This window comes from Asparagus officinalis, chromosome 2, assembly GCF_001876935.1.
Source record: "Asparagus officinalis chromosome 2, Aspof.V1, whole genome shotgun sequence".
NCBI lineage: Eukaryota > Viridiplantae > Streptophyta > Magnoliopsida > Asparagales > Asparagaceae > Asparagus > Asparagus officinalis.
In genome coordinates, this window is record NC_033795.1 from 60,611,000 (window position 1) to 60,637,008 (window position 26,009).

The following is a 26,009-nucleotide window of genomic DNA, read 5'->3' on the forward strand; positions in this document are numbered from 1 at the left end:
TGCGAGGTTACAATGTTGGACTGACGGCTCCGGTTCTTCAGGAGATGGTTTGATCTGAGTCAGGAAAACATCAGAGTTGGCCAAGGATTCTTGTAGTGCTTCCCTTGTGTCTTTCCAAAGACGCAACAGCTCATATAATGTTAATCTAGCTAGTATATTAGCTAATTGCATCATAATGATGAAGCGATGTGGAGTACTTGAGCTCCCCGGTTTATCTCTTCTAATCGGTGGATTGAATCGATACTGCTTCGGATTCTGAACCTCTTAGTATAAGGGCTCTTTCCCCTTTCGTTGAGTCTTCTCCATAACTACGGGTGCTGGGGGAGTTGTGACCACTCCCATTTCAGCTAATGTCTTGGAGGGAATGGTTTTGGTTACCCCCTGCTTAGCTAACTGCTCGGAGACATCCGGATATTTAAAATGATATTCATTTCCACTCCGGGTTGTAAAGGCCGGTTCTCGGTTGGTTACAAAGACCTTTTGTTCATCTTCAGAGAGGGGGAAAGCAGGGATTCTTTCATCATCTTCTCCTGGAATGGCAGAGGCACCGCAATAGGACTTTCCTTTGCCTTTTGATTTCTGTAGACGGTAAAAAATACCTCTGTGGGCTTGCAAGAAATTCACCCGAATGATCAACTCGCCTGCACGAGTCAGAATCAACTGGGGATAGCGGAATTTCGCCTTTAACATAACTCGCCTGCCCGAGTCCAAAGTCGAATCCGCCCGCAAACCTCAAGGCTGTCAGTACAGCTGGGTATCCGCTACCCTATGTACCGGCGCAGGCTTTCCCATCCCTCTCGACCTGAGAGGGGAGGGAGCACAGTACTCTAGGACCGTCGAGTAGCCGTTCACAGTACGAGTGATCGGACAGGTGTCAGATCCACCTGAACATTCATAAATGCGGTTCACCTCACCCATCCAGGTCGAGAGCTGGATCCGGCGGCACTCGGCAAGTTGGCCAGACCCACTCGAGTACTGTGCACCTACTTCACCGCCTCTTCTGACCGGAAAGAAGAAGGCACCATGCTCCAAGCACGCCGAACGGCCACACACAGTACGAATGATCGGACAGACGCCAAATCAATCTACGAACTCATAAATGCGGTTCATTAATGCTGGTCAAATCCACTCGAATAGTGGGCGGCCGTTGCCTCACATACAAGGATGGGCCTTCCCGTTCTATGTGACACGACGTAAAGCACAATCCCTCGAATGACTATTCATAGTACCGAGAGGCGGCAAGACGTCTCTCAACAGGATATGGTCACATCCCATGATTCAAGGAGTGACCACGCCGTCCCTCTGCTATTTAGGAACTTCTTCCAGCCACGAAGAAGGGGTTCAAGGTTCAAGAGTTCAAGTTCAGTTCAGCTTTTCTTCCAAGTCAAGAAGAAGAGATTCAGCTGCTCATAGTTGAACCAGCTAATTGAACCATTAGCTCTCAATCCTCAATACGATTGAGACCAAGCTGTTCTTTGCATAATCCTTGCATTACAGCACCACTGCCTAGTTCTGAGCTCTGATCGCCGGTGAACTAAGCAGACCCGAACTCCATCGACTCGAGCTTCTACTGCGTACTGAAGCTCTCCAGCAACCTCGATCGAACGGTCCAAGGGAAGCAGACTCGACACAAGCATCGAGCGAAGCATCCTGTAGCCACCTAAAGTCCCCACATTAAACAAAGAGGGCATTCCCTCTGCTTCTGTTGTAATTTCGATTCATTAGTTTGTAATAAGCTTTCTTATCAATACAAACGAAAATCCCTGTTTTTGGGAAATCCAAATTTACACCTACAGAAGATGGCGACCACAGTGGGAGAAGCTGTTTTATCGAACGAAATGGTGGTGGCTCAATTTGATGAAGTTGCTGTTGGGACGACAGTAGAGTCCCTGGAGATTGAGTTCGACCAGGCCAAGTACGAAGAGTACTTGTCTTCTTCCTCCTCTGGTGGCGATGCTTCCCGCAAACGCCACAGAGTCGTGCACCGAGGCCGACCTCAAACGGTCAAAGCCTCTGCACCCGAGGGTTCCACCCGTGCCTCCTCAGGGGAACCTGCTCCCTCAGAATCGATCAGGGCTAAGCCAATGATCGAGGGCAAGGGACAAGGGTCTGCCAAATGGGTCACCAAGCGGTCCCCGCAGACACCTGTCCCGGAGGAAACGCCGGTTCACTCCGGCACCAACCACACTGTCGCAGCCCACGGTGATGCTCTCCTCGCTAGAAGAGCTAGCCAACGGCGACGGCAGACACTCGTCAGACAGGAGGTCCAAACCTCCGTTTCCCACGATGGCCTGAATCATTGTACGGGCCCGAGAAATGTTAGACGAAAGGGCAAACTGCCCGACGTCGGAAAGTTCTCCAAATTAGGAGCACCGACCGAGGAAGACAGAGCCACCCGCTCAAGTGGACTTCGCTTCTCAGGTCATATCCCTGATGCGAATAAACCACCTCAAACGGGCGAGCTTACTCGAGTAGGCGAATTCTCGAAGGCTGGCGAGCCTCGCCATAACCCTTTGGCGGATAAACATAAAGGCAAAGAAGTAGGTGTTCGCGGGAAAAATCGTAGCTTTCATTGAAGTCATTGTACACTCTTTAGTAATAGTTTATCGATTACAAAGATCCGGTCTTTTTATAAGATCTGGTTACAACGAGATTAAAAGAAAAAGAAAAAGTTACAATCTTCCTTGTTTGTCGAACAAATCACGAGCTCCTGTTTTGCGGTCACTCGCTTTGGTGGGTTCTTTGCCTGCGCCGGGGTTTATCCGTGGACCACCACGCGATCTAGATCCGGTCGGATCTAAACGGTATAGCGGGTGTTATCTCATGAAGGAAATAACAGCCGAGGGTACTATTTCATCAAGGAAATAATAGCCTTCTCGGGATCAAAAACCAAGTTTTGATCCGGAGTGAAACCGTGTAGATCTCAGATCTGATCTCTCTTAAACTCCTGCCTTATTTGGCGTGGATGATCGCTAAGAACTAGATCTGAAAGTCGAGTCTTCAAAGCTTCAGAAGTTCAAGTCCAATTCTCAACCCGGCAGAGTTTCGGCTCTGAAAATTCCAACCCCTTGAAAAATGAACCTCCCTCTCTATTTATAGTCTCTGGAAGCGGATCTGGGCCCAGGTCAGAGCGTGGCTCGGCCACCGAGCCACCCATGGGTGGCTCGGCCATGGCCGAGCCACCCATGGGTGGCTAGGCCCTGTTTCGTGCGTTAATCCGCTTCGTCGCGTGTCACTTGGCTTCGGTGTTATGGACTAACAGTCGTGTTTGGATACGTCGTCCGATGGTCTAATCGGCGTCGTCGAGCTGTGTTAAGGGACATATAGGTAGTTTTATACGCCTACAGATACCCCCTCCAAAGTATTTCAGCCTCGTTCTTTTGTAGAAGAGTCTGGAATGCTTTGGATATGATTGCCCTAACCTTCAATCGGTATAACGGGACTTTTGAATGGCTTCTATTCTTGATTCCTTCAATCCTTCAGGCTATTCGGTGCTTTGTCGAATGTCTGAAAGGGTTCCGGTGCTGCATTTATTGACTGACCATTGTCAGAATTTCGAACTTGAAGTCGATTCCTGATTTTCTGATCTTTAGCTCGTGTTTGCTGGTTCAACATAGAACTGACCATCGATCGTTGACGCGTTGTCCGGCGTAGTGTTGTTGAGTTATCCTTAAGAATATTTTTTAGAAAAATATTCTCCAGAAACTTCTCAACCAAAAAATAGGGAATAGTTTATACTCGTATACCTTATTGGAGTATTTTTCATGTCCGAATGAGCCGAACAGCTGCAGGTGGTTGTTAGCAGCTAATAAAACTATCCCCGTGAAGCCGATTGAAGAGCTAGTGGCCGAGGAAGCTTCTCAGGTTGATTCTCGCGTGATTCGGGAGCATGCTCGGTCACAGAGGACACGGAGCAAGACCCGCCGAATTGACGCAGAAGGAAATAAGGCCTTCAGTTCTGCTGGAGAGGCCTTAGGCGGAGATCCTAAAGACTACGAGGAAGATTTCGAGCAAGGTTAGTCACCTATCTTCTCCCTCTGCATTTCAGAATTGTTAGTCCTGACCACTATCTGATGTTTCAGGGACAGCGACCGACAGTGAAGAAGAATTCCGTCCTTTTACTTGGGCAAGACCTTCAACTGTTGCTCCAGCTGCTAGGCGGAAGAAACTAGTCTGCAAGCCGCGTGCAGATCCGCGAGCATCTGACATGGATTTGGCTAGTGACGATTCTGCTAGAGATGGAGGTAACATCTACTCTATAGACCATTCTCTTGATCGTTTAGAATTTCAGGCTCATGCTTTTCCATTCTATGCAGGAGAGCGCGAGGAAGGCGAGATGATCCTGCTCCTCATGATTTTGTATCCTCTGGTGAGCCTGACTTACCACACCAGGTAGAAAGGCCTGTAGATACTGCCGATGTTAGGGAAACTATCGATGTAGGACCCGATTCAGCACATCCAGGTACATCTACTATTGACGATATGCCCTTTAGATGGCAATCAAAGGTATTGACTGATTCATAATTCGTTCCTCCCGTAATTGTCTCTATGCTTCTTGCTCTTTTAGATAAATTGCAGGAGGCAAACATGGACTTTGGGAGTGAAGAGGCTGACGCACCCGTAGGAGGTAAGTCATTTCCTTGGTCATAGTCTCTTCATTCTTCTTTCGCCACGTTTATATTTTCTCGTGTCAGATTTCCCGACCGAAGATTTCGACAGGGAAGGTTTGCTTGTGGACACTCCTATGCTCTACTTCATGTATGGCTCTCCTCAGATTGATGACCAAATGCCTGAGGATATGTTTCCTGAGTCTACGCTCCCTAAGAATCCCGAGGATGGTTCTTTTGAAGGTACGTGCCTCTTCTCAAGTTAATTATAGGTCTAGCCAATTTTGACTAATGCAGCTATAATGTGATGCATTTGAGCATTCTGTTTTGTGTTCGACAGGAGCTTTTGTCGAGACTGATCCTGTTGAGCCGGCTGTGAGACCAACTACATCAGCTGATACATCAATAGCGGTTACACCTCCACTACCCCCAGTGACTCAAGGGGAAGGAGGTATAAATTAAGCAACTGAGAAATGTCATTTATTTCCTCATTAAGGCTTTTGACGAATTTCTCCTTTTTGTGTAGGGCTTTCTTCTCGGCTTCATGTCCTCGTGAAGGAGTTGTTATCGGATGCGAAGGCTATAGTTGATGATCTCGACTGCCTAGAGCGTGAGCTTCAGATGTTTCGCGAGCTCCGGGATGCAGGTGCGTCTTCATTCATTGTTGCCGAGTTGGATACTCGCTTACAGACATGGCGCGATACTCAGATTCTTACTGAGTTCGAGATTCAGGTGCAGAGGGACCGGGTAGACCGAGTTGAGGCTAACCTTGCTATTAGATCATCCTCACTCGACGAGCTTGATTCTTCCATTGCCTCTTGTGAGACCCAGATAGACCAGCTCCGAAGAGAACTCCGTGAGAAAGAGGAGACTTTGAGTATTCTTCAGATGACGAAGATACAGGATCAGCAAGCCCACACTGCTTTATCTGATGAGTTGAAGTCCTTGAAGCAGAAGCTGGTTGAGACAGAGGAGATTGCTGTGAAGACTTTAGCCGCGACTGAAGAGTCCATCAGAGCCGAGTTGCAGGATGAGCTTAGGCGAGCTTATGACGAGAAGCTGTCTAAGTTTGGTCAGCAGATTTTTAGCCATGGGCTTGATGTATGATTTCATTTGCTGACTACTTTGACTTTTGATTCTCTTAGTGAAACTGGTTTTTATCTTGTTAGGCGTTGACTTTGGGGTTTTTGGCTAACCCCCAGCCTTCAACGGGTTTGATTAGCCTTTACCGATTACCGTTTGAATCGGGCTAGCATGCGGATTGTCTAAATCCGTTCCGCATGTAACTTTGTGCTAAGAGAGTGAATTCTCTGAGACTTTGTGCTATGATGTTGAATACATAGACTTCGCCATTGTTACGGGAATAGGCTACCCAGCAACACGTGTTAGGTGTTGACTTTAGGATTTTTAGCTAACCCCCAGCCTTTAACGGGTTTGATAAGCCTTTACCGACTACCGTTTGAATCGGGCTAGCATGCGGATTGTCTAACTCCGTTCCGCATGTGACATTGTGCTAACAGAATGAACTCCCTTAGATTCACTGCTACGACTTCGAATACGTAGACTTCGCCATTGTTACGGGCATAGGCTATCCAACAACGTGTATTAGACGCTGACTTATCCCTACTTAGGCTTTGGGATAAAATACCCCAGAATCGAACTCTGGTATCTTTTTCTATGGAGAAAGACTAAACCGGCGATGCGTGTTAGGCGTCGGCATATCCTTTCTTAGGATTCAGGATGAAATTCCCCATGTGCCATAATGTCGAATATGTGAACGGATGTTCTTTTTAACGGTTAAGAACTAGCCGGCAGCGCGGGTTAAGCGCAGACTTATCCTTGCTTAGGTTTCAGGATAGGATACCCCAGAATCGAACTCTGGTGTCTTTTTCTACGGAAAAAACTAAACCGGCAGCGCGTGTTAGGTGCAGACTTATCCCTGCTTAGGATTCGGGATAAACTTCCTATAAACCGGCAGCGCGTGTTAGGTGCAGACTTATCCCTGCTTAGGATTCGGGATAAACTTCCTAGAATCGAACTCTAGATTGATAAATTTTTGAAAAGATCGGTGCGGGAAAGGAAGAATTTTATATTCTATTTTCCGGTCTTCTTTTAGGGTGAAGGCGAACCCGAATACAAGGAAGGAAGAATTTTATATTCTATTCCTTGATTCTGGAAAGGAAGAATTTTATATTCTATTTCCAGCATAAAAGAAACTAGAAGTGGGATCTGCACTCCGAGAATCTGGAAGATCTAGATAAACTTACCTTTTATAGGACTGGTTATCTAATCTGAAGATGAATTCTTCGTTTTATCGAAGTGAAATTTCAACTTTGGTTATAACCATGAGAAGGCTTAACCAAAGAGAAAATGAAGGGAGTTCTTTCGTTTATCGAAAGGGGACTCTGAACTAAAAGTGGACCTTTTGTTCATGAAAAGAATCAAGAGGGACAGAAAGACATTTTTGGTGGACTCACTGTCAATTAAAATTGATCAGTGAGGGATTTTGGTGGTGAAAATGATTTTGGGTTATCCTCTAGAATATTAAGTGTAATATTCTTTAAGAAACTTCCCGGTAAATGGGTTATCCTGAATGTACTAGGGATAGTACTTTTTCAGGAACTTCCCATTTATTGGCATTAATTGCCTGGCGCCCTCTTGAGTAATCAGGCGATATGCGCCCGAATTTACCTTTCTTCTTGGAGTTGAGGATTATCGGTCGGCGAGCAGCGAGGACCAGATCTCCTTCCTTGAAGCTTCTCTGTCGGACCCTTTTGTTAAAAGCCCTAGATATTCTGGCTTGATAGAACTCAATGTGTTATTGAGCTTCCAAGCGCTTTTCATCCAACATTTCGAGTTCCTCGAGACGTTTCTGATGTTGTTCTTCTGTCGTCATCTCAGTTGCGAAAGCGATCCGAAGGGATGGGATTTGGATCTCCAATGGTAGCACAGCTTCACATCCGTATACCAACGAATATGGGGTAGCTCCTGTAGGTGTGCGTATGGTGGTGCGATAAGCCCAGAGCGCTTCACCGAGTTTATCGTCCCAGCCTCGTTTCTTGGTCTTCACGAGCTTTGACAGGATCTTAATGATCGTCTTGTTAAATGCCTTAGCTAATCCATTCGCAGCGGGATAGTAAGCTGTTGACGAAACATCTTGAATTTTAAACTTGTCACAAAATCTGACGAAGGCGTTGCTTATGAACTACGGACCGTTGTCATGAATGATCCGTCTTGGCACGCCGTGTCGGTATATGACATGATGTTTGATGAAATTGATGACGTTGTTCATCTTTACTTCTCTAAGCGGAATCGCTTCAGCCCACTTTGAAAAGTAATCTGTGATTGCGAGAATGAATCGATCACCTTTGACTGAAAGGGGAAAAATAGGACCGACAATGTCCATGCCCCATGTCTCGAACGGCCACGACGTGGTTGACGTGTGTAAAAAATAGGACCGACAATGTCCATGCCCCATGTCTCGAACGGCCACGACGTGGTTGACGTGTGTAACTGATCTGGTGGTTGGTGCATATAATTTGCATGTATTTGACAGGCATGACATTCTCGGGCGTATTCAATTGCATCACGAACCATCGTTGGCCAAAAATATCCCATTCTCCTGATGCGATCATACAATTTGGGACCGGACTGATGCGCACCACATTCTCCTTCGTGTGCTTCCTTAAGAACTTCTTCTGCTTCTTTGTTCGAAAGGCATCGAAGTAAAAGACCATCGTACCCTCGACAGTATAATGTATGGGTCTCGGTATTATAGAAGAATCTTGGTGCTCTTCGGCGGATTGATTCCCTTTCTTTTACGTCCTCTGGCAAAATACCATATTGGACATAGTCAATGATAGGAAAACGCCAATCTTGGGACTCAGACCCAATTTGAGTTGAATTCACCTCCTTGGCGTTTATGTTTCTATCCTCTTCCTCTTCAATATCCATATCGTATATGGGTATGCAGAGTTGATGCGTCCTTACTTTGACTAATAGTTCAGTTTCGGGAGGCTGCGCAAGTGATACCGCTAGTGCTGCCAGTGCATCTGCATAAGCGTTCTGGAGACGGGAGATGTATTCAATATAGAATTCTTCAAAAGAATCTGCCATTTTGATGGCCTCCTGGTGGTACGGGATCAGGTCTTGGTTCTTGACTTCGTACTCTCCACGGACTTGGTTGACTATCAATTGAGAATCCCCAAAAGCTTCGAGATATTCGACCCCCAGCTCCTTGGTGAAACTTAGTCCAATGAGAAGCGTGTTGTACTCGTCTACGTTATTGGAACATGGACTAGTCAGTGAATAAGCCCGAGGCATCACATGCTTCCCCGGGGAAATTAAGACCACCCCAACTCCAGACGAGACTTTAGGACATCCGGGGGTTATTGCCCTATTCACTGCTCTCGAAGCACCATCGAAGTATAATTGCCATACTTGTTGGTGCTATGTAGTGTTAACCTCGTGGGTTTCATCCGGCAAATCATCATATACTTCTGCCGTATCCGTTGTCGGGTTTGCCGCCAAAAGATCGCAAATCGCTTGTCCTTTGATCGACTTCTGTTGTTTGAAGTGCAAATCATATTGGGACAAGAGAAGGGCCCATTTCGCTAACCGCCAATTCATAGAGGCCGGTTGCGTCATAAATACTCGTACTGGATTAACGTTAGAAATGACGTAAATCGTCTGTCCAACCAAGTAATGCCACATTTTTTGCATTGCAAATACCAATGCGAGGCATTCTTTCTCAATCATCGGATATCGAGACTCGACGCCTATCAAGGTCCGACTTAGGTAATAAACTGCCTGTTCCTGACCATTATCATCGTCTTTTGCTAGTAAGGCACTTATCGAGTGGTTCATCACCTTGAGATAAATCAAGAACGGTCTACCTGATTTTGGTGCGACGAGAACAGGAGGATTCGTTAGGTATGTTTTGATATCTTCGAATGCTTTTTGGCAGGTGTCGTCCTAAATAAATGACACACCTTTCTTGTTTAGCTTAGAGAATGGTTGGCATTTTCCAGAGAGATTCGAGATGAACCGCCGGATGTAAGCTAAACGCCCTTGCAATCCTCTGAGCTCTCTCAGATTTCTAATGTATACCCTTAGTGGTGACGACGAACCCAAGAAATTTTCCGCTGGACATTCCAAGAAATGATTTAGTGGGGTTCATCTTCAACTGATGACTCCTCATGAGATCGAACATTGTCTTCAAATCCTTGATGTGATCTTCCTTGTTGCGGCTTTTCACAACCAAATCATCAACGTAGCATTCGACTGTTTTCCTAAGATGTTCTTGGAAAATCTTAGTCATTGCTCGCTGGTACGTGGCGCCTGCATTCTTTAGATCGAAAGGCATCACCGTGTAGCAAAAGACACCAAGGGGTGTTTTGAACGCTGTATGCTTCTCGTCATCTGGGTGCATCTTAATTTGGTTATATCCTGAGAAACCATCCATAAAAGACATTCTCTCAAATCCGCACGTATTGTCGATAATGACATCTGTGATTGGGAGAGGAAAGTCGTCTTTCGGACATGCCGTATTCAGGTCCCTGAAGTCGATACAGATCCTGATTTTACCGTTCTTCTTCATGACTGGAACAATATTGGCTAACCAGCCTTGTTCCTCTCGGATAAATCCTGAGTCGATCAACTTCTTAACCTCTGCCTCAATGGCTTCCATAATCTGTGGACGAAACCGTCTTTGCTGTTGCTTGACAGGTTTGGCATCCGGCTTGATATCGAGGCGGTGCATTGCCACATTGGGGTCGAGCCCTGGCATATCTTCATAGTTCCAAGCGAAGACGTCAATGTATTCCCTGATGAGAGCAATTAGTTCCTCCTTCTCATTTGAGGGAAGACTATCGCTGATGAATATAGGCTTTGGGTTAGCCTCGTCACCCATGTTAACTTGGACTATTTTATCTTCAGTGGGGGGTTCCCTCTGTTCAAACCTATCGCCGTACTGCATGTTCAGGTGATGAACCCATGGGTCTTCCCACGTTGGCATTTGATCATCATTCTCCATTGTAGACGGATCAACTGTAGCCATGTTCGCCATTAGGGCTTTGAAAGCTTCCCCCAGACTTGTATCAGAATCCCATTCCGAGGAATTTGACGAATTTCCATCTTTATATTGCTTAGACGATTGGTTATTGATTAACCAGCAGCATTCGTCTTCTGACGAAGATTCATACCCTAACCCTCGTCTGTATTTATAATAACCGTCCGGTTTTCCTTTTGGTACATATGTCGCTTTGGGTGGAATACGAGGACCTCGATCGAAGTATAGACCTTCCCCGAGTGTGAAATCATACCCCTGCTTTTCCATGAGCTTGCGCGCTTCCGGACTATACTTAGATAGATGCTGACCAGGTTTGTCGCTATTCTCATCTTCCCTTAAAAAATGGTCTGGTAATGGAAAACCCTCTCCTTTACCATAAATCACCTCTCTTTCGCCTCCTATTTTGGTAGGAATGACCAAGGTGGTTCCGAAAGAGTGCTGGAGTTGTTTCTTTGTTATATAGGACGATCGAAGCGGCATATATAAGTCGGGATTATCATATAATTCTTTTATCACATCATCAAGAGACAGGGAGTACTCTAAATCGTTATTTATTTCATTATTGGCAAGTTGCCAGTTACAACTGCCCTCTGACGTTTGTTTATCGTCAAGGTTGATTACAAAGGGTACAATGTCGTTTAAAACATAACCTCCATTGTAATCAAATCCGGCTTCGGTATCAGCTTCTTCTCCGCTGTCCGTGCAATGGGCCGATGATTCAGTATCAGATTTGTTACCATAAAGGAGAGAATCAGTGAAATAATTCTCATACCCTTTGAATGGTTGCTTATCCGCGACCACCGTCCTAACCTTATTATCAGTGTCGACATATTTCAAACACTGATGGAGAGTGGAGGGGATTATAACGTTACTATGGATCCAAGGCCGACCCAATAGTAAGTTATATGAAGTTTCGGCATCGATCACATAACATGTGACTTCTGTCTTCAAATCTCCCATTTGACACTTTATCCGGATTTTACCTAAAGGTCAATCCGTAAATGACCGTGCCTGTGGACGCCAACTTGCTGACTGGAATGCCGAGGATATGCATCAAGCGAAGCGGCATAATACTCACAGCAGAACCCGGATCCACTTGGATTCGGTTGACTTTGCTGGAGCCAATGTACCCAACGAAATACAGGGGTCGATACAGGTTTGAATTCTTCTTCTGCATATCCTCTTTGGTGAAGGTAATGCAGGGAAGGTTTTTAGCCGCTATATTGCAGTGTTGAATTGACAGTTCTGGTCCTTCAATTGCCGGCTTGATCCGAGTAAGGAACACTTCTGAATTGGCCAAGGCTTCTTGCAAGGCTTCCCTGGTTTCTTTAGACAACCGTAGCAACTCATACAATGTTATCCGCGCTGGAATGTTAGCCAGTTGAGCCATAATATCGAAGACGTGCGGAGTGTTCGAGCTTTCCGGTTTATCTCTTCCAATCAGACGATTGAAACGAGACTGCTTCGGATTCTGAACCTCCTGGGGATTCTTCTCTTTCGGTTTATTCACCGGCTATCGCCGAGCTTCTTCGCCCGGTGTAGGACTCGTAATCACCCCCATCTCCGTGAGAGTTTTGGCTGATCCCCGTTTAGTCACCCCCTGATCACTAGGTGACGGATAATTGTAGTGATACTCATTTCTGCTTCTAGTGGCGAAGACTTCTTGTTCTTCTTCGGAGAGCGGGAAAGTAGGAGCTTTATCACCATCCTCCTCGAAGATTGTGGATGTAGCATTGCAGGACTTGCCTTTACCCTTTCTGGTCGAGGAAGTAGTCCACTGATCGTCTTCAATTAGATCAGGGTGGACCCAAAGGATTTTGCCGCTTGGGGCTGTGTGTGGCATAAGTCCTTTTTGGCGCTGTCCATGTGGGTCATCGTTCACTATCTTTATTCTAACTTTGGTGATGCGTTCTGGTTTGAACCATGATGTGGGCACCGATCCAAAGCTGATTGAAACCGTATTTGCTCCAACATTCTTGGACGGCTTCGGGGTTATGACGCCTACATCAATTAGCGCCTGGATCTTGTCCTTGAGGTGGTAGCATGACTTGGTAGGGTGATGGACCGCTCTATGGTATGCGCAATACTTTGGATCCGTCACTTTGCTAGCCCCTTCTTGATCCACGATCGCTGGCAGCTGGATTTTGTTATTCTCCAACAGGTACTTAAAGATGCCGGGAAATTCGTCATCTTTGAAAGAGTACACTTTAGGAAATCTTGGCTCTGAAGACTTCTGCTTCTGAGGCCGTTGTTGCCATTGCCCCCGAGATTGTTGTGGTGCTTGTTGCTACGGCTGTTGTTGAGGTTGCAATTGGAAAGTTTGATTAGCATCAACTGCATTAGCATGTGCCATACCTTTCCCCCGTGGGACAAAATTCTGTTGCGGAGCATTCGTCGCCTGTTGGCCTCTTTCCGCCTTTTTCCTTCTGAGGAATCGCTCGGCTTGCTCTCCTCGGACCTTCAAATCCTTCCATGTTTTGGATGGAGCTGTCCCCATTGCTTCCAACACGTCCAACGCGAGGTTGTTGTGGCAAGTCTGGAGAATGAATTCCTCGGTGATCGGGTCCCGACAGTTCATCGCCTTGTTCCGGAACCTTTTGACGAATGTGTCAACCAATTCCCCGTCTTTTTGTTTCTCGTCCAGCAACGACCCGATGGATATCTCGGTATCGTCGTCGAAGAAGTTAGCGAGGAATTTAGTCTCCATGTCATCCCAGCTATTCACGCTTCCTGGCTTGAGGCGGCGATACCAATCGAAGGCGGCTCTACTAAGAGTGCAAACGAAGGACCGTACCATCAGAGGCTCATTACCAGAGATAACCCCCAGGTGTGATTTGAAGTAAATCAAATGCTGGGTGGGTGAACCCATCCCATTAAATGGCGTGAAGTTTATTAGATTGAACTTCGTCGGATATGGGATCGATTCCCATTCTCTTGGTTATGAACAAGGAATGCCCGTTTTCTTCATCTCTTGAGCGGAAATCAATGTATTGATTTTGCTCTCGAGGTTTTTAATCTTCAAGTTTTCACCTGTGTTTTCACTAGCATTCTCGTTACCACCCCCTGCGTTGACGGGAGGATTATTGGCATTATGAGTCTCATTCGGACCTGTGTCCTCACAGATTAACATGGTTACAAACACTTGGTTCGCCTTGCTGGTTTGTCAGCGCTTGGATTTGTTGGCTCATGCATTTCTTCATGATCTGGGCCATGGCCATGACTGCATTTAATACCTGAAGCTGCTCCTGGTTGGTTAGTCTGTTTCCTCTTCGGGCATCTGGCACGTTGTTGGGGGACTTATCCATAAGTGCTTCGCGGGTTGTCCCTCGCTGATACCGTATTATCTGATGCGACCGCGGAGCCGGCATCAGATTCTCATCTTCTGAAGTAGTCTTGTCGAACCCTACGCATAAGTTGCTCGCTGGGTTTGATGTTGGACTGCAGACGGGGTTATACACCGGGGTTGCTTCAGAATCAGACTCGAGATTCATCCCGTGCCGATGTCCCTTTGCTGGTCATGATTGGTGGTGACCGCTCGAATTCCGGCCATCTCAAACCACCGGCTCTTATTCGTCGGAAACGGGCCTAGGCGGCCTTGGTTTTGGCGTTTCGGTACTGAGCCTTTCGAAAATCGAAACTCTTTCAGGAACTGTCTTGATGCAGTTGCACTCAGATAATACTGCCCGAATGAGTTTGGAACAGGGGCATTGAGTTTCTTGTTCTCGAGGACTCCTTTTCTTGGTTTTACTCGTACCCCCAGCACGATAGTACAACTCGTCTACTTGAAGATCAGAGTAACCTATCGTGTGTTGGCACGACTTCTCAGGTATAACGCTATCGTCATCAGACGACAATGTTTCCTTCTGAGGGCGAACTGCCTTCTTTGGGCTTTCAAAAGTCACGCGCCTCGAAACATGCCTTTGTGGGCGTGAGTTCTCGGCGGGTTCCTGGACTTCAATGCGCAAATTGGTGTGCTTAGCTGCCCTGATCTCTTTGTCATGTTGAGGGTGGTGGCGACCCCCAGCATGTTGAGTCGTTCGGGGCTTCTTCATCGGGCCTAAACGTTCTTGAACTGGAGCTTTGCCTCTCTCATCGTGAATTGGACCGAGGCACTCCAAAACTGGCTTCTTTCTTCGGGATGATTCTGCATGATCTCCCAGAGTAGCCATGGAAATTATCGGCGATTTAGAGTGTTTCGCCGGAGGTTGAACCCTTGCTGGAGACTGCAATGGTTGCTTTTTAGCCTGAATCGCCACTTCAGACTTTGGCCTCCAGACTTGGCGGGGTGGGGGCGGCTTCTTCGTCACCTCCTTCTGCAATCTCCTACGGGCTTCCTGGTGTTCGCGGGGAAAACCGTTTTCTTCATTGATGTCATTGTGATATCAAAATAACAACTTTTTGTGGTTACAAAAGATCTGGTCTTTTTTTAGATCCGGTTACAACGAAATCAAAGAAAATAAAGAAAAATTACAACTTTCTCCTTGTGAACAAATCGCGAGCTCCTGTTTTGCGGTCGCTCGCTTTTGTGGGTTCTTTGCCAACGCCGGGGTTACTCCGTGGACCACCGCGCGATCTAGATCCGGTCGGATCTACACGATTTAACGGGTATTATTCCACGAAGGGAATAATAGCCGGGAGGGATTAGTTCACTAAGGAAATAATCGCTCGGATCTCGGGATCTAAGACCAAGCTTAGATCCAGAGTGTGATCTCGTGTAGATCTCAGATCTGTTCTTCCCCTCTCTCGAACTCCTGTGAACCAGATAGTGACGTTCATTGTCGTTCCTTAACACTGAGCTGTTCGTGGAGACCAATAGGCAATTTTCGATGCCTACAGATACCCCCTCCAAAGCGTTCCGGACTCGTTTCTTTTATAGAAGAGGCTGGAATACTTTGGATGTGATTGGTCTAGCCTTCAGTCGGCGTAAGGACCTGTAGTTAGCTTCGACTCTTGACTCCTTCGATTTTCGGTCTATCCAATGCTTTGACGAATAGCCGAAGTTCTTCCGGCGCTGCGTTTATCGCTTGGCCGTCGTCGGAGTCTCGAGTCTACAGCTGATGAATTGAGTTTGGCTCGTGTCATTGACTTTGAACTACCTCCGTCACATTGTGTTGACTTAGGGTTTCGGATCACAGTATGTTGACTTTTTGTCGTAACGCGTTGTCTGGCGTTGACCTAGGGTTACGCGTTGACCGGCATTGACCCTAGGGTTTCGAGCGTCGAACTTTGACTTTTTGGTCGCAACGCGTTGACTGGCGTTGGCCTAGGGTTACGCGTTGATCGGCGTTGACCTTAGGGTTTTTGAACCTCGTACGTTGACACAGTTTATACTCATACGTTTTCTGGAGTATACACAGTTTAATCTCTTAAGGTATTAGAGCATGGCGGTCCCAAATGTTGGGGCTGCAGGACCAACTGTTAAAGCTGATTCATCTGCATGTGTGGATTTTATCTTGAATTTGTTGGATGCTCAAGTCACGAGACCAACTAGTGGAGCTGGTGCGTCAATGACTCGCATTTATAGAATTTTTGGCAAATTCTCAGCCATCAACAGGTTTGATGAGCCTTTACCGACTACCGTTTGAGTCGGGCTAGCATGCGGATTGTTTAAGTCCGTTCCGCATGTGACGTTGTGCTAAGAGAGTTAACGCTCTTAGTGCTACGATATTGAATACGTAGACTTCGCTATTGTTATGGGAATAGGCTACCCAACAATGTGTATTAGACGCTGACTTATCCCTACTTAGGCTTCGAGATAAAATACCCCAGAATCGAACTCTGGTGTCTTTTTCAATTGGTAAAAGACTAAACCGGCGACGCGTGTTAGGCGCTGACTTTGGGGTTTTTGGCTAACCCCCAGCCTTCAACGGATTTGATTAGCCTTTACCGACTACCGTTTGAGTCGGGCTAGTATGCGGATTGTCTCACGGGAATATACTACCCGGCAACGCGTGTTAGGCGCTGACTTATCCTTACTTAGGATTCAGGATAAAAATCCCCAGACTCGGATTCTGGTGTCTTCTTCAATCGGTAAAAGACTAAACCGGCAACGCGTGTTAGGTGTTGACTTATCCCTGCTTAGGCTTCGGGATAAAATTCCCCGTGCGTGTGAGGCACGGATTATGGTGTTATTAATAACAACCTGCCACAATGTTGAATATGTGGTCTTTTGTCCTTTTTACGGTCAAATACTAACCGGCAATGCGTGTTAGACATAGACTTTGGGATTTTTGGCAAACCCCCAGCCATCAACGGGTTTGATGTGCCTTTACCGATTACCGTTTGAATCGGGCTATCATGTGAATTATTAAAACCCGTTTCACATGTAACGTTGTGCTAAGAAAATCGCTTTTCTCAGACTTGATGCTATGATTTTGAACACATAGACTTGACCATTTCTTATAGGGAAAAGGTACCCTGCGCCGCGTATTAGACGACGACTTATCCCCCCAGAATTATACTCTGGTGTCTTTTTCAATCGGTGAAAGACTAAACCGGCAACGCGTGTTAGGCGTTGGCTTATCCCTGCTTAGGCTTCGGGATAAAATTCCCCATGCATAAAAGGCATGGATTTTTGTTGCTACGATGCTGAATACGTAGACTCGGTCGTTTTTACGGGAACGAACCACCCAGCAACACAGGTTAAGCGCTGACTTATCCCTACTTAGGATTCAGGATAAAAATCCCCAGACTGGATTCTGGTGTCTTTTTCAATCGGTGAAAGACTAAACCGGCGACGCGTGTTAAGCGTTGGCTTATCCCTGCTTAGGCTTCGGGATAAAATTCCCCATGCATAAAAGGCATGGATTTTGGGAGTTGAAAAAGGTGGTGTCTTCTCTTGGGGCAAAGACGAACCCGAAATGGGAAAGGAAGAATTTTATATTCTATCTCCCGACACTGAGGAAGAAGAATTTTATATTCTATCTTCAGCTGGAAAGGAGACTCGAGGTGGGATCTCCACTCCTAGAATCCAAAAAGATGAAACTAAGAGTGGGATCTCCACTCCGAGAATCGACAAGATTCGGATAACCCTAACTGTCGGAAGGTTTGATTACCGAACTAAAGATAAATTTCTCATTTATCGAGAGTGAATTATGGTTTTGGTCCTAACTGTAGGAATGTTTGACCAAACGGGGGTTTGAGATGACCCTAACTGTAGGAAGGTTTGATCACTCGAATTGAAAGTGGACCTCTCGTTCATGGAAGGAATCGAGAAGGGGATTCTTGCTTTGGCCCTAAGTTTTATAGGTTTGACCAAGGAGGCAGTGGAAGTGGGGGGTCTGAGACGATCTTACCTTTTATAGGCTTGATCGCTCAATTTAAAAGTGGACCTCTCGTTCATGGAAGGAATCAAGAGGGGACTTTAGTTGTGGCCCTAACTATAGGAAGGTTTGACCAGGTAAATAGTGAGAGTAGGAGTACAAATCACATCGAGAGTATTGACTCATACAAATCACAGTGGGGTTTAGTGTTTATCACTTTGTTTGTAATGATCGGGTTATCCCTAAGAGAATTACATATAGTATTTTTCCGGGAACTTCCCGTTACATGAATCATCCACCCCCAGTTTCTTCGCGAAACTGGGTTTATCATTGCATTTGGTTACATGATCGGGTTATCCTTAAGAATATTACATATAAAAATTCTCCAGGAACTTCCCGTCAATGGTAGGAAACAGTTTAGACCCATATACCTATTGGAGTATCAGGGAACAGTTTAACCTCATATACCGATTGGAGGATTAAGAAGCAGTTTGTACTCTTATACTTGTCGGAATACCGCCGTTCTTAATTGGCTTATCCTAGCGTTATGACGCCGGTTTCAACCAAGGTTTGGATGCTATTCTTTAAAGTAAAGCAAGCCTTGGTGGGATGAAGGATCCTCCTGTGGTACGCGCAGTACTTCGGATCTGCAGTATCGTCAGCTTCCTCCTGATTCATGATGGGTGGCAGCTTGATCTTGTTGTTTTCAAGAAGGGTCTCGAAGATGGCTGGAACGTCTTCGTCCTTGAATGAGTACTCTTTTTGGAGCCTCGAATCCGAAGTCTTCTGTTGTCTTCGGAGCTGTTGTTGTGACGTTTGATTAACGTCAATAACTGTTGTGGGTGCCTTCCCTTCATCATGAGACACGAGACTCGAATTCAGAGGGTTAACCATCGGTTGGTTTCTTTCGACCTTCCTCCTTCTGAGGAAGCGTTCGGCCTGTTCTCCGCGCACCTTCAAATCTTTCCAGGTATTGAACAGCTCTACTCCCATAACGTCCAAGATATTAATGGACAAATTGTTATGACAAGTCTGCAAGAAGAATTCCTCCGTGACGGGATCCTTACAGTTCATTGCCTGATTGCGAAAGCGTTTGATGAAGGTATCCACCGACTCTCCGTCTTTTTGTTTCTCATCGAAGAGTGTTTTGATCGACACTTCTGCGTCATCATTGAAGAAATGAGCGAGGAACATGCTCTCCAGGTCCTCCCAGCTGTTGATGCTTCCGGGCTTGAGGCGGCGGTACCAATCGAAGGTGGGCCCGCGCTTCACCTCTCGAGCAGACATCAGGGCGTTAATTTTTCTTTCGAGATCCTTCATCTTTTCGGCCTCATCTATATCCTGTTTTGGATAATTTTCGAGAGGAATAATACTGCCACCCCCAGTGTTATCATCATTGGTGGGTCCACCCCCAGCGTCGTTATTTTTAGTGGGGCCACCCCCAGTATTTTTGGGCGGTGCGTCGGCCATGATGATTTCGTCCACTTCCGGATCGCTGTCAACTGCGGCGTTCTGGGTGCGACGGCTGGATTTAACTAGCTGATTTGACAAAGCTCGGATTTGTTGGTCGTGCATTTGTCTCATCTCCTGCATAGCCATTTCCATTTCGATTTTGAATGCTTCTTTCTGCTTGGCTAGAGCATCCTCAATGATTTTGGCTATTTGCTCGGTGTTGATCATGAACACTTCTCGAGCTTGTCCTATGCTAGACGTTGTATCGTCGGAGGCGAGTGCGGAATAAGAATCTGAGAGTTCGTCATCGGAATGGATTCCTTCATGGATCCCATGGTAATCGTTATATCCGACGGCTTCTAGCTGAAGCTGAGCTATTCCCGAATTGACTCTGCTTCCTGGAGAGAAATTAGGGTCGGAACCACTTGAAACAATTGGAGATTTTCCCTTGTTGACCATGTTGATGGTAACTTCTGGGAATTCATCATCTCGAGCAACCGATCCTCTTTGGTGGAAACGCCTTGATTTGGGCTTCGTCGTTCCATCGGAGATTCTCTCGAATATCGAGACCCTCTGCGGAGCGGTCTTGGGGCAGCTACACGTTGATAGTACTGCCCTGATAATTTTGATACACGGACAGTGAGAGTCCGCTTCCCGGGTACTTCTCTTTCGATATTTATTCGTACCCCCAGCCTGATAGTACAACTCATTGACGTTGCGGTCGGAGTAACCTATCGGCTGCTCACATGGATTCTCAGGTATAACGCGTTCGTTTGTCTGACGTGTTTTCTTCTGAGTAAACATTGCCTTGTTGGCGTCTGCAAGAGTCGCACGTTTGGAATAACACCTTTGTGAGGGTGAAACCTTAACGGGCTCCTGATTTTTTTGCACGCACCGCCAAGCGGGCCGTTGCAGAAATCAATTTGTTAGGAGGTCGCGTACGACCCCCAGTCCGTGTTTGGATCTCGGCGATCTCTTAACTGCCTCTTCCTTTTGCATTTCTTGTGCTTTTCGCACAAGGGTCCGGGCATGCGCAAGCAAGGTGCGGCGCTTCTGGATTCTCTCCTCGAGAGTAGAGCGGGTTCTTTGGACACGAACCCATCTGTTAATTAGAGATTGAGAGGAGGATTCTGATGCTGGTCGTGGCGACAGATTAGCCACTTGGCGCTTTCTGAGCTCCAGATCTGCTTGGTAATGGAGACCATCCATCTGATCCAAAGCCTTGGCGAATTGGCGCGCGAGGCGTTGTCGTTTCCTTTGACGTGCTCTCTTTGATAGAGTTGGCGCGCCTTCAGCAGTCGACTCCTTAATCGTGAAGGAGTTCAGATCTGCAAATTTGGCTTCATTGAACGCCGGTGGATCATTGCAAGGTGCAACAGCAACAGCGGCGGAGAGATCGTCTTCTTGGATCTTCAGATCTGAAGACCAGCAGATCTTTCTGGAGGAGGAGGCACTCTTGCACTTGCCAGGAGAGGCGGATCTGGAGGAGGAGGAGGAGACATACTCCTCGAACTTCTGCTGGTCGAACTCGTATTCGACCTCTTCGAGCACCGGGATCTTGATCTTCGGCTGCGGCACGACAGCTCCGGCAGCGAAGCTGTTGGCTCCCACTGTGGTCGCCAGATTGTTCGCGGGGAAAATCGTTTTCTTCATTGATGTCATTGTGATATCAAAATAACAACTTTTTGTGGTTACAAAAGATCCGGTCTTTTTTTAGATCCGGTTACAACGAAATCAAAGAAAATAAAGAAAAATTACAACTTTCTCCTTGTGAACAAATCGCGAGCTCCTGTTTTGTGGTCGCTCGCTTTTGTGGGTTCTTTGCCCGTGGACCACCGCGCGATCTAGATCCGGTCGGATCTACATGATTTAACGGGTATTATTCCACGAAGGGAATAATAGCCGGGAGGGATTAGTTCACTAAGGAAATAATCGCTCGGATCTCGGGATCTAAGACCAAGCTTAGATCCGGAGTGTGATCTCGTGTAGATCTCAGATCTGTTCTTCCCCTCTCTCGAACTCCTATGAACCAGATAGTGACGTTCATTGTCGTTCCTTAACACTGAGCTGTTCGTGGAGAGCTATAGGCAATTTTCGATGCCTACACCTGGACTTGAGCCCGTGCTTGCGCTGATAGTGCGCGGCGCTTGCGAATGCGCTCATCAAGCGTCGAACGGTTCCGTTTGACACGGATCCATTCATTCGTTGGCGGCTTAGAAGAGCTGCCATTCATCAGTGGTTGAGGCTATTTGCCTCTCCTGTTCTTCAGATCTACATGATAGCGGACTCCGTCGGTGGACTCCATCGCCTTTGCGAGTTGCCGCGCCAAGCGTTGACGTCGCCTCTGGCAGTCTCTCTTCGAGAGAGTCACAACGCCCTCAACGGTGGAGGCATTGGTGAGAACAGGTTTGACCTGGTTGGAGGTCGGTGGAACTTCACCCGACGCAACTTTGGCGTCGATTGGGGTGAGAGCTTCGTTGGCGTTCTGTACTTCTTCATACCAACGAACTTTTCTCCTGGAGGAGAACTTCTTGGACTTGCGAGGGAAGGTGGATCCGGACGAGGATGACAGATACTCCTCGAACTTTTGCTGGTCGAATTCATACTCGACCTCCTCCTCGATCGGGATTGAGATCCGCGGCTGCGACGCGACGATCTTGGCAGCGAGATCGGTGGCTCCTACTGTGGTCGCCAGATTGTTTGCAGGAAAAATCGTAGCTTTCATTGAAGTCATTGTACACTCTTTAGTAATAGTTTATCGATTACAAAGATCCGGTCTTTTTATAAGATCCGGTTACAACGAGATCAAAAGAAAAAGAAAAAGAAAAGTTATAATCTTCCAAGTTTGTCGAACAAATCACGAGCTCCTGTTTTGCGGTCACTCGCTTTGGTGGGTTCTTTGCCTGCGCCGGGGTTTATCCGTGGACCACCACGCGATCTAGATCAGGTCGGATCTAAATGGTATAGCGGGTGTTATCTCACGAAGGAAATAACAGCCGAGGGTACTATTTCACCAAGGAAATAATAGCCTTCTCAGGATCAAAAACCAAGTTTTGATCCGGAGTGAAACCGTGTAGATCTCAGATCTGATCTCTCTCGAACTCCTGCCTTATTTGGCGTGGATGATCGCTAAGAACCAGATTTGAAAGTCGAGTCTTCAAAGCTTCAGAAGTTCAAGTCCAATTCTCAATCCGGCAGAGTTTCGGCTCTGAAAATTCCAACCCCTTGAAAAATGAACCTCCCTCTCTATTTATAGTCTCTGGAAGCGGATCTGGGCCCAGATCTGGGCCCAGGTCAGAGCGTGGCTCGGCCACCGAGCCACCCACCTTGGGGTGGCTCGGCCACCGAGCCACCCCTCCCTTGGGTGGCTCGGCCATGGCCGGGCCACCCTTGGGTGGCTTGTTTTTTGGCCGGGTGTTCGTCGTTGCGTCCGTTGTCCGGTTTCGTAGTTTATCCAAGTTTTATTGTTGATCTGGACTCTAATTTGGTGTCTGGATCCTGATTTGGCAGTAAATCCGCTTCGTCGTTGATCTGAACTCTGATTTGGAAGTCCGGATCCCGATTTGGCAGTAAATCCGCCTTGGTGTTTAACCTCGTCACCTCGATGGTTCGTTGGTTTGTTGAATCACCGTACCGAGCTGTGTTAAGGGACCTATAAGCAATTTTATACGCCTACAGTAGGCGACACCTCACAAACCCGCTCGTCCAAACGAAGGGTTGAGACCCGCCTACGTACTGGAGATCGCCCAAACGTGAAGGTTCGCCAGTCAAGGCAAGATCGCCGCACTCCAGCACCAAAGCGTTCCACCCAGCATGCACCAGAGAGTACATCAAAAGATCTCTCGTGTACTCACCCAAGCGATCCTTCCGAGGCTGGAGGTTGTCACCAACCGCCCACAGAAGACCTCCGAGAGTACTTAACTCACAAACGCACTATACATGAGGCGAATCCTCAGTGCCATTGCGAGATGCTCATCCACACAGTCCTCGCCGACTGCCAATGCGTTGAAACGGCGAAACCTTCGGTGCTTGAGAGACTTTCTCAACAGTCCTCTCGACCAAGGCCCTCCCGTCGACTAGAGCTCCCGTCCGCCACAGTTAACATGACGGACAAGGGCAAGACGGTACTCTCCGACTCGCCAGACTAGGACTCTGTCCTGAGGCCTAACTCTTGGTTCGCCCTACGACACCGAGAAGAGGGTATATACCAGCGTACCCGTAGTCGCAGAGGGGTAAGCATCGGGTTTGATTACTCCACCTTAACCCCTCCCTTATACAGCGAAGACGAGGTTCACTCGGCGGCGCCTACGTCCCAGACCTCGTGCTCAAGCCAGGACGCGATGGCAAGGGTGCACATGACTGAACTCACCCATGACCAGATGGTCGCCCAGAAGCTCGAAGAGCAACAGGCGACCATTGATTCCCTAAGGGAGATGATGGAACAACTTCTGAACAAAAAGAAGAAGAAGAAGAGAGCCCAACGTCCCTTACCCCGGCGAACAGGAGATAAGGAGTGGGTACCTCCTCACCGTCCAGCGACTGAGGCCGATTACTCTTCCAAGATGTCGCTGGGAACGTCGCATACAGGGGGTAGGACCCGTGAAAAAAGGCTCGACGAGTTCAAGAACCAACTTAACGCACTCAAGCTTCAACAGAACATGAACAAGCTGGGGGTGGTCCGACCCTACCCTGTCGAATGGGATACGGTCCCCTACCCGACGAAGTTCAAGCCAATCAGCTTGGTGCAGTTTGATGGCAAGGGCTCGCCCTCGCAACACATTTACTATTTCATGGCGCAGACCGAATTCCTCACAGGGAACGACGCCATTCTCACTCGGCTATTCATAGGCACCCTCAAGGGGGTGGCCTTCGAATGGTTCCGCAAACTAGAGCCCGACTCTATCAAGACATGGGCCGATCTTGAAAGGATCTTCCTCGCCCGCTTCTTCGACGATGACATGGAGGTGTCAATGGCCACCCTCCTCGCCGAAAAGCAACGAAAGGCGAAGTCAGTCAACGACTTCATGAAGAGGTTCCGCAACCGATCCGTCCACTGTCGGGACCAAGTTTCCGAATCCACGCTAATCGAGATGTGTCGTAATAATCTCTCGATCCAAATCCTATCCAAAGTGGGCGCGGTGGAAACCCGGACATGGAAGGAGCTTGTTCGTCAAGGCGAGCAACTAGAAAACATGATCAAAAGGCTAGAGGCCGAAGAGCCGCAGCCCAAGAAAGGAGCTGCAGAACCAGCCGCGCCAAAGAATCCCCCTCGGTCCAGAGGAAAAGAGATCATGGCCGTACATGTCTTCAGGAGCCAACGCCTCTGCCCCCTGCGGCAATATGATTTCAAAGAGGATCAGGTGGTGGCGACATTCGACACTCTGCTCAAGAGTGGGCGGATTAAGTTGCCAGAAGCCGCCAAGCCTGAGGAAGTGGGTAAAACCAATGACCCGACTTATTGCGCCTACCACAGATTCCTGGGCCACCACACGACCAAGTGTTACGTCCTCAAAGATAAGCTTCAAGCCCTCTACGATGCGGGGGTCCTAAAAAAGGAGAAGGTTCAGAAGCAGGTGACCACAAACATGATCACCTTGAGCTTTGGAACAAATCTCCCAGAAGTCCAAGCCCCGGCAGGGATAGTTCCTATTCCCAAGGCGGTCTTGAAAATCACCAACGATGACCCCCACAATCAGCGAGAGAAAGGCTTAGCTCCGCAGGTTCTGCCGTCAGGTCAGGTGATGTGGGTCCATCCGGACCTCGTCAACGACGAACAATGGACTACAAAGCCCTCGAAAGGGGCTAAAGGAAAACATTGTAATGTCATCTCCGCCATTCTTGATGGGGAAAAGACACCGATGAACGCCTTGACCGACCCCGAAGAGGAAGCCATTGTCCTCGCCACGAGAGCGGGGAGGGAATTCGCGAAGGAATATCCCGCGAGGGCGGAAAACTCGGCAGGACCTCCCGCGAGGCCAGTAGCAACTGCCCCTCCCAATCCAGACGGACTAGGCTCAAGCCGCCAACCTTTTCGGTTCAACCCCACCCAATCCAGACGGACTGGGCTCAAGCCGCCAACCTTTCCGGTTCAATATGCTCACACAACTGAAGAGCATCCCTGCGCGAATCACCATGTACGACCTCCTGCGGTTGTCCAGGTCTACCCGGGAGGCTCTACAAGAGGCGCTGGCTGACTTGGAGGCCTTCTCCACCCATTTCTCGAAAGAGGCAGGGGCAGAACAAGAATGCGTGAATTGTTGCAAAGTCTCTGAGAGACAGGTCCCGTACATCACTTTCACTCCCGAGAACATGCTCATCAAGAGCACATCCCATGATCGGCCACTGTACTTCACAGGATACGTCGATTCATCGAAAGTAGATCGGATCCAGGTCGACCCAGGTTCGGCGCTGAGCATCGTGCCCCTAAAGTTGATCAAACACTTGGGGATGCCGCCAGAGAGCCTCTCCTCGACCACCACAACCATCTTTGGCTTTAACGCCACGGGGACTCGGCCACTCGGCAAAATCCGCCTGAAATGTCGGATAGGCGACATGAAGACGGAGGTGACATGCTACGTCATCGACGCAGAACCTTCCTACAACATACTCTTGGGACGT